This window comes from Echinops telfairi, unplaced genomic scaffold (assembly GCF_000313985.2).
Source record: "Echinops telfairi isolate 266 unplaced genomic scaffold, ASM31398v2 ScPeMD7_8;HRSCAF=38, whole genome shotgun sequence".
Lineage (NCBI taxonomy): Eukaryota > Metazoa > Chordata > Mammalia > Afrosoricida > Tenrecidae > Echinops > Echinops telfairi.
The window spans coordinates 17066135-17077971 of record NW_022103905.1 but is presented as its reverse complement, the minus strand read 5'-3'; the positions used below and the strand labels follow the sequence as shown (position 1 = coordinate 17077971).

Sequence of the window (11837 nt, the reverse complement as noted above, 5' to 3'; positions counted from 1 at the left end):
CCTCCTTCCTCCACTCTGCCACCCCCTTGGACCCTTTACATATTATTGTTTATATATTATTATTATAGAATATATAATTTAATAATATAATATTATATAATGTTATCATTGCTATTATAAAGGAGAACATTGAGTCTTCAAAGGGAGAAAGACAACAAAAAGACAGACCCATCATGCCGATGAGGGAGGCCACCCGTCCAAGGTCAGAGTGGCATTCTGCCCTTCCATTATCTTAATGGAATGTTTGAACAGTCTCTTTTCATTTTGGGGGGTTTGGTTTTGTTTTGTTTTTTTCATTTTGATGAAACCAATGTTATCAGTTTTTTTTCTTTCATGGTTGATTGCTTTTGTGTCCAAACTTATTTTTTGCCTACCCCAAGTTTACAAAGTTTTTTCCTCCTAGGTTTTCTTCTACCAGTTTAATAGTATTCATTTTTATTTGTAGATAAAACACATCTCATGTTAGTTTATAGGTATGTAAGTTTCACTTTTCTATTTCCTATATAGATATCTATTTTTTTCCACTACAGTTTGTTGAACAGACACTTTTACCCATTCATTACCTTACCCAAAAGCCAAGGCCACTGTTAAGGTGATTTGGGCTCATGGTGGCCTTGTGTGTTACAGTCGGCCAACTGCTCTGTAAGCTTTTCTTAGCCACCATCCCTGCAGAATATAAGCCTGTCTCCAATGATGCTACTGGACACATCTGAACCACCAGCTTTTTTAGTACTAGATGATCACAGACCATTTGGACCACTCAAATCAAAACAAAGCTCAACCTACTATCAGTAATTTGGTTCTGACTCAGAGTGACTCTAGTGTGTCTGTGGTATTAATGTCTTTTATAAGAATTAATACCAAACTAATCCCAAGGAGTTGGAAACTGAAAAAGTCCCCCACATTCAACATGTGACAACAAGATGACAGTCTGTTTTATCTTTCCCCCCACTCCCCCCTTGAGTATATCCTCTCACGTCTTGGGGTTCTGAGAATAGCTACAGTGTCCCACAGAACTCACAAAAGTTCGAGGAGATGTCTCATGCATTTCAGTCCACAGCTCAAAGATCAGGCAGGGGTGAGCCAGGTGCTGGAGCCAGAGAACACGCTTCTCTCCCGCCTTTCCCTGGTGATGAGATCACACTCCCTACCTCTCAGAGGGTTCATTTTACACACAGCAGGATGGCCCTGCAGGGAATCTTGTTCATAGTTACTTGCGGGTGAATCCCTCAGTATCTTCCTCCACCTTCCTACCAGATCAATGCAAGGAAGTTTGGTAGGAGTTACTCATCTGTTCTCCACCCCTGACCAGTATGGTATTTATGCACACATGACCCGGGGCCCTCTGGCAAGATGTTTGTTTGTTTTTTTCTTGTAGGTATTGACCTCCGACTAATCTTAATCAGCCAGGCTTTGCCTAGGCCACTCCAGGCAGGTTTTTCTCCCCTCAGCTGCAGCATATGATTGCTTACCTCCATTGTAAGTAGTAATCACTACAAGAACCGTTAAACAAGAGTGTGGCCAACTCACAGCCTCAACTAAGGTCAGAATTCAATCTCATCCCATTCCAGTGGGTTCGCAAATAACACCCCCAAATAGAACCACAGCCACAGCGTGTGGAGTCCAGAATTATTATATATCATATAAGGGACTATGGCGGAGTGCTATTAAGCGAGTATAACTCAGCTTCTGAGACTGTGAATCTCTACAGGCGCAGACAGCCTCATCTTTCTCCCGCAAAGCAGCTAGGGACTTTGAATTGCCAACCTGATTAGCACTTCAATGCACTTACACTATAGTGTAAGGTGACCAGACGTCCCGATTTTTAACAATTTGTCCAGCGTCCCGCAGCCTTTTAAAAAAGTCTTGATTTTTGGAAAGAATGCACGATAAGCTAGGGAACGGCAGGAGAACGGAAAGAGAATACTGTATACGGTTTTTGGCTGCCATGTGGCTTTTTCGCCAGGATATGAGTTTTATATTATTTTTGTTAATTTTATAATGTTAAACTTTAATAATAACAAATAATTGTTGAGACCTGCTTATCAGAGTTCACATTGTTGATCAGTTGTTAGAATTCAACCACCATTGTTTTTTTGTTCTTTAAACATTTTATTAGGGGCTCATACAACTGTTATCGCAATCCATACACACATCAATTGTGTAAAGCGCATTTGTACATCATTCTCAAAACATTTTATCTCCACTTAAACCCCCGACATTAGGTCCTCATTTTGCCCCTCCCTCCCCGCTCCCCCTCCCTCATGAGCCCTTGATAGTTTATAAATTGGTATTTTGTCATATCTTGCCCTGTCCGATGTCTCCCTTCACCCACTTCGTCAACCACCATTGTTTGGATTTAATGAACAATGGCATTTTTTGGCATTGGCAATGACGAAAACATTTTGTAACTGTCTCTCGGACGATACACATTGTACTGCGTGCTAGTGCTAGTTAAATAAGTGATATCAACTATTCAGATAATTTAGGTAAGTAATTTTTTATTTATTTCATAAATACATAAATTTTCTTGAATTTAGCACACACTACTGGAATGATGTGCAAAAATCATTCGATCATATTACTCAAAATTTCCCATATGTGCTCGCTTCGGCAGCACATATATAAAATTGGAACGATACAGAGAAGATTAGCATGGCCCCTGCGCAAGGATGACACGCAAATTCGTGAAGCGTTCCATATTAAAAAAAAAAATTTTCCCATATAGTAATATTACTGGAAAAGGTCTTTTTAATGAGGTATCATTATTAAGAAAATATATTGATAAGGAAAAGGTTAAATCTTGGGCATTAGCAAAAATCACAATAGAGAACAAATGGTTAGAAATATTTCATCATTTCGAAACAAACCATGTTCCATACAATAGTGCACTAAAAATTGTGGAATACGCGCTGTCCTTACCAGGTACTAATGCTGTGACTGAACGCGTTTTTCTACGGTAAATGAAGTGTGGACATCAGAAAATTCACAGTTAAGTGTTGAGACTTTGAAAGCCATTTTATGTATGAAATATAATTTAACAAATTTTTGTGAAAAATTGCATTACCTTTTAAACAACGACAGCAATCTACTAAAAAAAATTCACTCAAATGAGAAATATGCCAAAGAATAAAATAATGCTATACATAATTTTTAATGTATTATATTTGTAAATGGTACTAATGTTGAAATTTAAAAATATATATTACAATACTATTTTTGCATTCTATGAAAATTTTTGTTGCTCCATATAGACCAAATTTTTAATCAAGAACATTGCCCCACACACACACACACCGCCCACCATCAATGGTGTCCCGCTTTACGTAAACAATGTTAAAATCTGGTCACCTTACAATAGTGCTATCTGAGCCACCCAGAGATTTTAAAAATTACCATACATAGCACCTTAAAAAAACCATATATATATATATATATATATATATTTCCAGACTGTTCTGCTCTATTAATTTATATATCTCTTTGACAAATACCACAATGTCTTGATTACTTTTATATTAAATCTTAAAATCAGATCATGTAACTCCTTCAACTCTATTTTTTCTTTTTCAAAACCTCTTTTATATAAAATTTAAAATCAATGTGACAATTTCTACCAAAAATCTGCTGGGACTTTGAATAAAATTATCTTGAGTTTATTCACATATTTGACATGTTAACCAGTAGTACTGTCTTTCAATCCATATTTAGTGTATCACTCCATTTATGTAGGCCTTCTTTAATACATCTCTCAATGATGTGCTATAGTTTTCAGTGCATAGGTATTAACATATTTTCTTAAATTTATCCCTAAGTATTTTGTATGTTTTTATGCTACTGTAAGTGGTGTTAAAATTTTTTAAATTCTTCATTGCTGGTACAAAGAAATCTACTTGAATATTGTATATTGACCAAACATTAGTCACAATGTTTCTTGTGACCTTGCTAAATTTACTCATTAATTTTAGTAACTTTGTTGCAGATTCCTCAGGATTTTCTATGTCCGTAATCAGATCTTCCGGAAATAAAGGCATTATGACAGTTTATTGTCACGGATTGAACTGTGACCCCCTCAAAATATGTGGCCACTTATGCTGGGCCATGCAATAGATGGACTCATCTCCCATGAGGGTGCTCTGACGTGATCAGACCATCGGGATGCAACACCCTTTCTCTGGTCACAGCCTAGCTTCCAGGGAAGAGGGGTTATACTGCTTTTTTTCTTACATGAAAGACACGTGGAGACTGCCTACGAAGGCTAAGCCTTCCTCCAGAGCCCACACAGAGGAAGCCTAAATCTTCCAGAGCCGGTGCCCTGCATTCAGGCTTCCAGCTTCCTAAACGGTGAGAGACGTTTCTCTCTGTGCAAGCCCTTCACTTGTATTTGCTTACAGCAGCACTGGCAAACCGAGACTGGCCCTCTCAATGTATGTCTGCCCCGGGTTCCCAGGCCTCGTGCCCTGGCTCCAACGAAACGCTGGATAGGCGTGCTAAGCGAAACGCTGGATAGGCGTGCTAAGCGCCGACCCCTGGGCCTGGTCCCAGCTTAGGGGGAAAGCATTCAGTTTTCATTGTGAAAGATGATTCCAATGGTAGACTTTCCCTTTATACCTGTTAGGAAGTTGAGGAAGTTCTCTATTTCTAGTTTGCTGAGAGGTTTTGGGTTTTTTTTTAATTACAAATGGGTATCTGCTTCTCTTTTTATCCTTCATTGTATTAACAATGCAAACCACACTGATAGGGAAATGTTAAACCAACTGTGCATAGGGAGGGAAATTTCCCCTTGGTTACAGTGTATCCTTTTTAATGTTACATCACATTGGATTGGTGACATTCTTTTAAGATCTTTAGGAAACCCAGACAAGGTCCGGTCAAGATTTGAAGACACATTGGAGGCAAATGTGTTGAGAAGGATGATGGCAACAAACGTACAAATGTGCTTGACGCAATGGATGGATGGATGGTGATCATTGTACGAGCCCCCAGTAAAATGATTTTAAAAAAAGATTCGAAGACACCTGTCAACCCGAGAAAACGTGTCCTTCCAGCTTAAATTGTTCAGAACATTGTGAACCAAGCGGAACTTCTCAACTGGATCGATCTTAGTTCTTTGCGGAAGCCACCTGACGCATCCTGTGGCAGCCGCGGGGCGGGGGCGGTGTGATTTCCTGACAGCACTGGCTTCCATGGACCCTCTATCTAGCCAGTGGCACTGTCGAGAATGCGGGGCTGTCATCCTGCCTTTAGCGATCGTCACTTTGTCACATTGGAGTGAACAATGATGTACATGTCTGCTAGAACAGGCACTCGACTTAATACGACTCCCCCAAACACTGAGCAACGGCCTTTGATGGACCTGCCAGTAGGCTCTGTAATGAACTTGTTCTCCGGCTTGATTCACCCAGTCCTAAACTCTACTCAAGTAGAGGAGAAAGGTGTTCACCTTGCTTCAAGGTGTTTTTGTGGGGCCTGAATATGATTAAATAAAGCAATTATAAACGGGGAGTGGTGGGGGGAGAATTTTAGAAAACCATTGTATTGTATACTCACAGATACAAGTCGCTCAGGTTAAGTATACGGCCAGTGGAGTTTAATAAACTCGCTCAGGTGTGAAACATTCTCATCGCTTCAGAGTGAGAGCCCCGTAACCACTGGGCTTTCTGTTTGTGTGCGTATGTGTACGTGCCTCCAGATGGTTTCTCCTTAAAAAGTGCATGCCACAATTGACTATCTGCAAAGTGTGATTTTCACATCTAGGCCCTGGGTGGTATAAATGGTTAACACCCTCGGCTATTGACCCAAAGGCTGGCCGTTTGAGTTCACCTACAGCAGCTGTTCTCAACCTGTGGGTTGCGACCCCGAGGGGGTGGGGGGGATGTCGAACGACCCTTTCATTGGGGTCGCCTGATTCATAACAGTAGCACAATGAGAGTGTGAAGTAGCCACGAAAATAATTGTATGGTTGGGGGTCACCACCACGTGATGAACTGTATGAAAGGGTTGCAGCATTAGGAAGGTTCAGAACCACTGATAGAGATAAATCAGCAGAAAGGCCTGGTGAACTCCAGCCCCTGGAAACCCCCGGCGACCTACTCTGACACGTGGAGCTGCCAGGAGTGGGCGTCAACTCGGCAATGTGGTTGGTTTACTTCATTCCACGTCGATTCCACGTTTTTACTGGAGCTTCTCGGAAATCCAGATCGGTCTCAATCACTCCTGTGTGCGGAGCATTATCACTGGAGATTACAGATAACGTGGAAGAGGTCCTTTCTACGCTCCTCAAAGTTTCTTCCTATTGAAAGTTCTTGTCTTGGTGGGGGGGGGGGCACGAATGTCCCCGGTCTGTTATTAACAACAGTTACAAATTCGGGGGTGCTTATTACATACAGGACACTTCACATCCAATATCTTTTAACTTATAGAACAGTCCTGAGGAGGAGGAAATACTACTTGGATTTTAGAGATGAGGAAACACACATTGAAGAATTTGCTCAAACCCTAGATTGCATAGTGGGCTAACCAAGGGCTACTGAAAGGTTGGTAGTTCAAACCCAGCTGCAACTCCACAGGAGGTGGATGAGGCAGTCTGCTCCCATGACGATTCAGCCTCTGACACCCTGTGGGAAGGGCCTACTGTCCTGTAGGGTGACTGAGTTGGGATCAACTAGAATTTGGTAGATTTCTTAAGGGCAGATTGTACAAAAAAGGCTAATCAGCCTACCTTTGATGATCGATGCAGGATCTGAAACGTGACGAACAAGCCCACAATCAGACTTTGAACTCGTCTGGTATTATTCTGCCTCTTCCACATATATTTGTGAGTAAATTCAGGGGCTGGGCTGTTTGCCTGCAAAACTCAAACCCCAACAAGCATAAATAGGTGCCTACTTCAATTCTAACTTTGTCCTTCAAGAGGCTACATGTGTCAGAAGACGTACTGCTGGGATCGGATCATTCACTATTCTATGGGTAGGAACAAAAAATTCAAAACCCACTACAATTAAAGCCATCCCAACTTGTAGCAGCAACCCTATGGAGGAGAACTCATCTATAGGGTTCCCCAGGCTGTAAATCTTTATGAAAGCAAGTCATCTCATCTGTCTCCCAGCAGAGCAGCTGGGCGGTCCTAAGGGCCCAATTTTCAGTTATCAGCTGAACATTTAACCCACCGCACCATCAAGACACCAGCTTAGGCAATTATGTCTTTATTCATTTTGTGTGTGTGTGTGTATCTTTCTCAAGAGTTGGTTTCAGGGGCAGAGAATTGTTTAATGTGGCTCTTTTAGCCAAATTCCTCCCAAATGACCTTTCCCTACATGGGTCTGTTTGGGGGGGGGGAGATATCGATAGGATTTGCCTGTAAGTATAAACAGAGTTCCCTGGAGTGCCATCCTGCTGCCTGTACAATATGCCATCTGAGGAGCGGGAGGGAATCTCATTTCCAACAAGAGCCAGGAGTGGAGCTCGTCATTGGGCCCAAGATCTGTTTCGTGAACCTGGATCCAGAAGACAGATCAGAGTAGTAGCAGTAGAACCAGGAGCCAGAGTATGGACTAGGATGATGAACTTCTCAACCCGCACAGCAAGGATAGGCTATTGCTTTTTGCAGGAGGCAGGTTTGCGGAGTAGGGTGCCTCTAAGCACTTAATTGGGGAAGCTGGACTCGCTGACCCATGGAAGTTGAGCCGAGTGCCTTCGGGCTGAGGCTTACTGGAGTGGGGTACCTCAGGGCACTGAATTCAAGAAGTTGGGCTTGGTGACTCCTGGAGCTTAAACGGAATCTTTCCGGTGAAGGCCTATAGCAGAGTGGTATGCCCTATGGGCCTTTATTAGCAAACCCCACAGAATTTTGTAACATGTCCTGAGAAACAACTCAACCCCGAGTATTTGTCCCTGGCATTACAATTTATTAACTTCCTTAATAAGCCCTTTACTCATGGAATTCGTTTGTGAGTCTTGTGTAGCCATGGCAATGATGTTAGAACCCAGAGAGGAAAAATAGAGAACATTAATTAAGACAGCTAAGTATTCCAAGAGTTAATTGAGATAAATGTGAACTACTACATCAATTCCTCATATCCGCATTCTTGTATTCCTAGAAGTAGCTTAATAAGATAAACATATGTAGCAGAAATACGGTTTGGTCTAAATATCAAAGTTTATTGAAATAAAATATAATCTATAATAAAAAATACTAAGGATGTTATCACTGGTTACAGTTTTAAGTATATTAACAAAAAATTCCAACATTTGAATCCAACAATGACACTATCCCTTTGTGGTACAATAACAAACATGAAATTAAATGTTGAATAATACTGAAAAATTCGGTAAGAATTAGTTTATACTTTCCAAGCTATGTTCAATATGTCCTTTTTAGGAATTTCCTCCAAAAGTGAAACTTCTGAAACTGAACACATTTAAAAAATGAAGTAGTTTGAGCATCAGTAGCCTTTAAAACAATAAACTTTTTTCTTAGAGCTTTAGTTAGACCCTAGCAGGTGGATGCTCTTAAGGGTCTTTCTTTAAAGAATGCATTTCATTGCTCTTTCCTGTTAATCTCTCGGGCTGCTGTTCTTCTTAAACTAATTGGAATTAAAGCTGGTCATAGAACAAAACAGAGGAAACAGCAAGAGTGTTAAGATGGTAAAGGAAAGGAGAGAGAATAGGCACTGGTACACAACCTTAAAACTCATTGACACCTCTCTCTCCCTTGGCCGGCCAATCCTGAGCTGGCACACACAGACCCATCGGAGCAGCTCCGTGACCAGGGTCGGCCTGGTAGGTGAGCGCCAGAGGAGAACCGGTCCCTCTGGCTGTATTTCAAGATCACTTTTTGGGCAGTCATTATACCACTGCATGCCACAATCCCAATTATTCTGCACAATACAAGGACAAACCTTCACATGCACTGGCCTTAGGAAAGGGCTTCTAAGGCGCCCCTGAAGTTTCTACCAGTACGAGTATATCCTGTTTGCTTGCGACATGCTGGGTAGCCATCGACCTCTAATCTCGTACACTGCTCTACAGTGATTGAAAGGATGTTCTCAATTGATGCAAAAGCCATTCGAGACTTTTCAAAACTTCATCTTTAAAAACCAAAAGCTAAAATATCCTATGCATTCTGAAAAAAAAAAAGGTGGTCATACAATGAAAATGTAAAAAAACCATACATACACAGTGACAAGATTGAGACACAGGATAGATCTTCACAAAGTCAGTACCAAACTTAGTATTAAAACATTCTATTAGTTAGAACTGCATTATAGGGTATTTCAGTCACAATGCCTAATTGAACAGGCCTCTTGTTTGGGAAATTAAATGGGCATTTGAGTTTCCTTTTTTATTAAAAGCTGGAAAAATAGTTTCCAGGCCAAAGGAACCAGGTTGCGTCAAAAGAATTTTGTTTTGTGCACCCTCAAATCTATGAGAAACGCCCTTGCCTCTCAAAGCAGACCACATCAGTAAAGATGGATAGAAAGTTTTAAAAATTAGTGGTGACAAATCATTGAGTGGTTTGGAGAATCCTTAGATTAATAGCACATAAAATAGACTCATTGTATAAAGATAATACACTTTCTTTTTGAAATATACTGTAGTCCAAGGTTTGGGTGTTGTGTTTGTGCCATAGTAATTCAACCCCTTGCTGGGAGAGAGTAGGGTACCAGACCCTAAAGCATCACCTCTGCTAGGCAGACGGATGGCAATCTTCTCAGGACAACAGGACCAAGCTGTGCTTGAGCCTATAGTTGAAGACTTTTACCCTGTTTTTCGAGTATAATTTTCTTGAGATCAGAAAAGTGGATTTAGAAACTAGAATCCTTCATGTAAAAATATATATACCTATCACAATTTATTAAACTCTACTTCCTAGTAGCAGAAACACCACGATTATGTATGATTTAAAATTTAGATCTGCAAAATAAAACTTATCAGAGTCCTGTAATTGGTTCTTCAGACTCTGTTATCTCTATTTTGCTATTTGTTTTGTTTTTTTTTTTTTGTTTTTTTTGCTATTTGTTTTGCTCAGGAAACCTCAACTTAAATTTTTAAGTTTTTCTTAAAAGTGTCACTGGAGAAAAATAACCTTGATTTTGAATAATGTCTTCACAACAGTTCTGGGAATTGGACATGAGTACCCAGACATGAGAATATCCGAGAAGCTAAGAGCTCTCTGATTCTAATGAGTTCTTTTCCTATTTTTCAGTCATTTTCTAAAAGGAATTTAAGTGCACATTATCATGTAACACCTAATACCACAAAACCCAAATGATTTAGCCCTAAAAAGTTCTATCCATGCAGAAGGCTTACATATATGTATTAGTAACCTGATATTGTAATTTTACCCCATGGAGGAAAAGACAAGAGGGGTCTAAGTATGTAGATCTGCGAAAGATGTTGGGGGTTTGGGGGAGCAGTTAGGTGCTTTTATGTTCCCTAAGTACCTTTGATTTTGACCTTATAGTCTACAAGACACAAAAATTACTGTAAAATGCATTTTGGGACAAAACTATGCCATATTAAAAAATAAGGTCATTTTACAAATGTTGACAGCATTTATAAAAAAAACCCAAAACAAAACAAGTATTTTTGAGAAAAAAAGTCTACACATTCAAGAATAAAGGCTGTGAATATCTGTGATTATTTAAGTAATACATTGTGACTTAAAAGTACTAGAAAAAGAGGGTCTTTAATGTATTTAAAGAGCAGAGTACGGAGGCACAGGGAGTTTGCCTAAGGCGAGATAGAAATTCAGGCTTTTAAAAATGAAGTGATTCAGAATTCTACATATTCAGTTCCTTAAAATATAAACTACAGTCTATGTTTAGTGCCTCCATCTTATCTTCTTAAATATTTAGTTTTTTTATAATATTTTAAGTTGTACGCATAACTATTCTATGATGGGTGAAGCCCGTACAACAGAGACAGAGTGAAGCTTTTATTTCATCAGTGATATTAAGGACAAATTTTACCTGCCTTTTCTCTACTGCAGTTTCACAAATATCGTTGCAAAAGTCAATATTGATAAAGGAACCACAATTCTCTCCTTAAATATTTATTTGGCTTCTAGTTTTCGTCTAAGATCTTTTTTCTGCTAATAAACTGAGTTTATGATTTATTGAAAAAATAGTAGGTTTTGTGACAGTAAAGAAATGGGTAATGTTTAGTTCAGTGAACTAAACTCTGATACTAACTTGCTTTATTAAACTAAGATTAAGAAGTATGAGAAAGAATTCTAAAAATATTAGTCTAAGTACTAAGTAGTCAAATACTGGAAATGTGTGACAATAATTAAAAGAAATAGTCTAATCTTAAACTTAAATCTGTGGTCCACTCAATGATTTCTAAAAAGACACCTTAAAACATGGAGGAAGTTACTTTACGTCGGCGGTTCTCAACCTGTGGGTTACGACCCCTTTGGGGGTCGAACGACCCTTTCACAGGGGTCTCCTGGTTCATAACAGTAGCAAAATGACAGGGATGAAGTAGCAACAAAAATCATGTTATGGGTGGGGGGTCCCCACCACATGAGGAGCTGTATGAAAGGGTTGCGGCGTTAGGAAGGTTGAGAACCTCTGCTTTATGTAAACACACCTGACTGGCTTATGAAGGGACTTCAAAAGGTTCGTGGGAAAAAATGGAATGAAAAGATAATAGAATTTTTCTTATTTTGGGGGGGGTAATGGAATTTTTCTATGAACGTTTGTAGCCCCGTCATATGATAGAAAGCAGCCAATTCACAGATAGGAACTGGAAATACAGTGAACCCAGGACAGATGAGCCCCCCAGGACCAGTGGAGAGAGTGGCGATGGTGGGAGGGTGGAGGGAAGGAGAG

General features: G+C 39.9%; 1 non-coding gene across 1 annotated transcript; it reads left to right on the top strand.

Annotated features, from left to right (window-relative positions):
- Positions 1 to 2601: 2601 nt before the first annotated feature.
- Positions 2602 to 2707, top strand: LOC115868225. Its single transcript, XR_004045487.1, has one exon. It is a non-coding gene; the product is annotated as a U6 spliceosomal RNA (small nuclear RNA).
- Positions 2708 to 11837: the final 9130 nt, after the last annotated feature.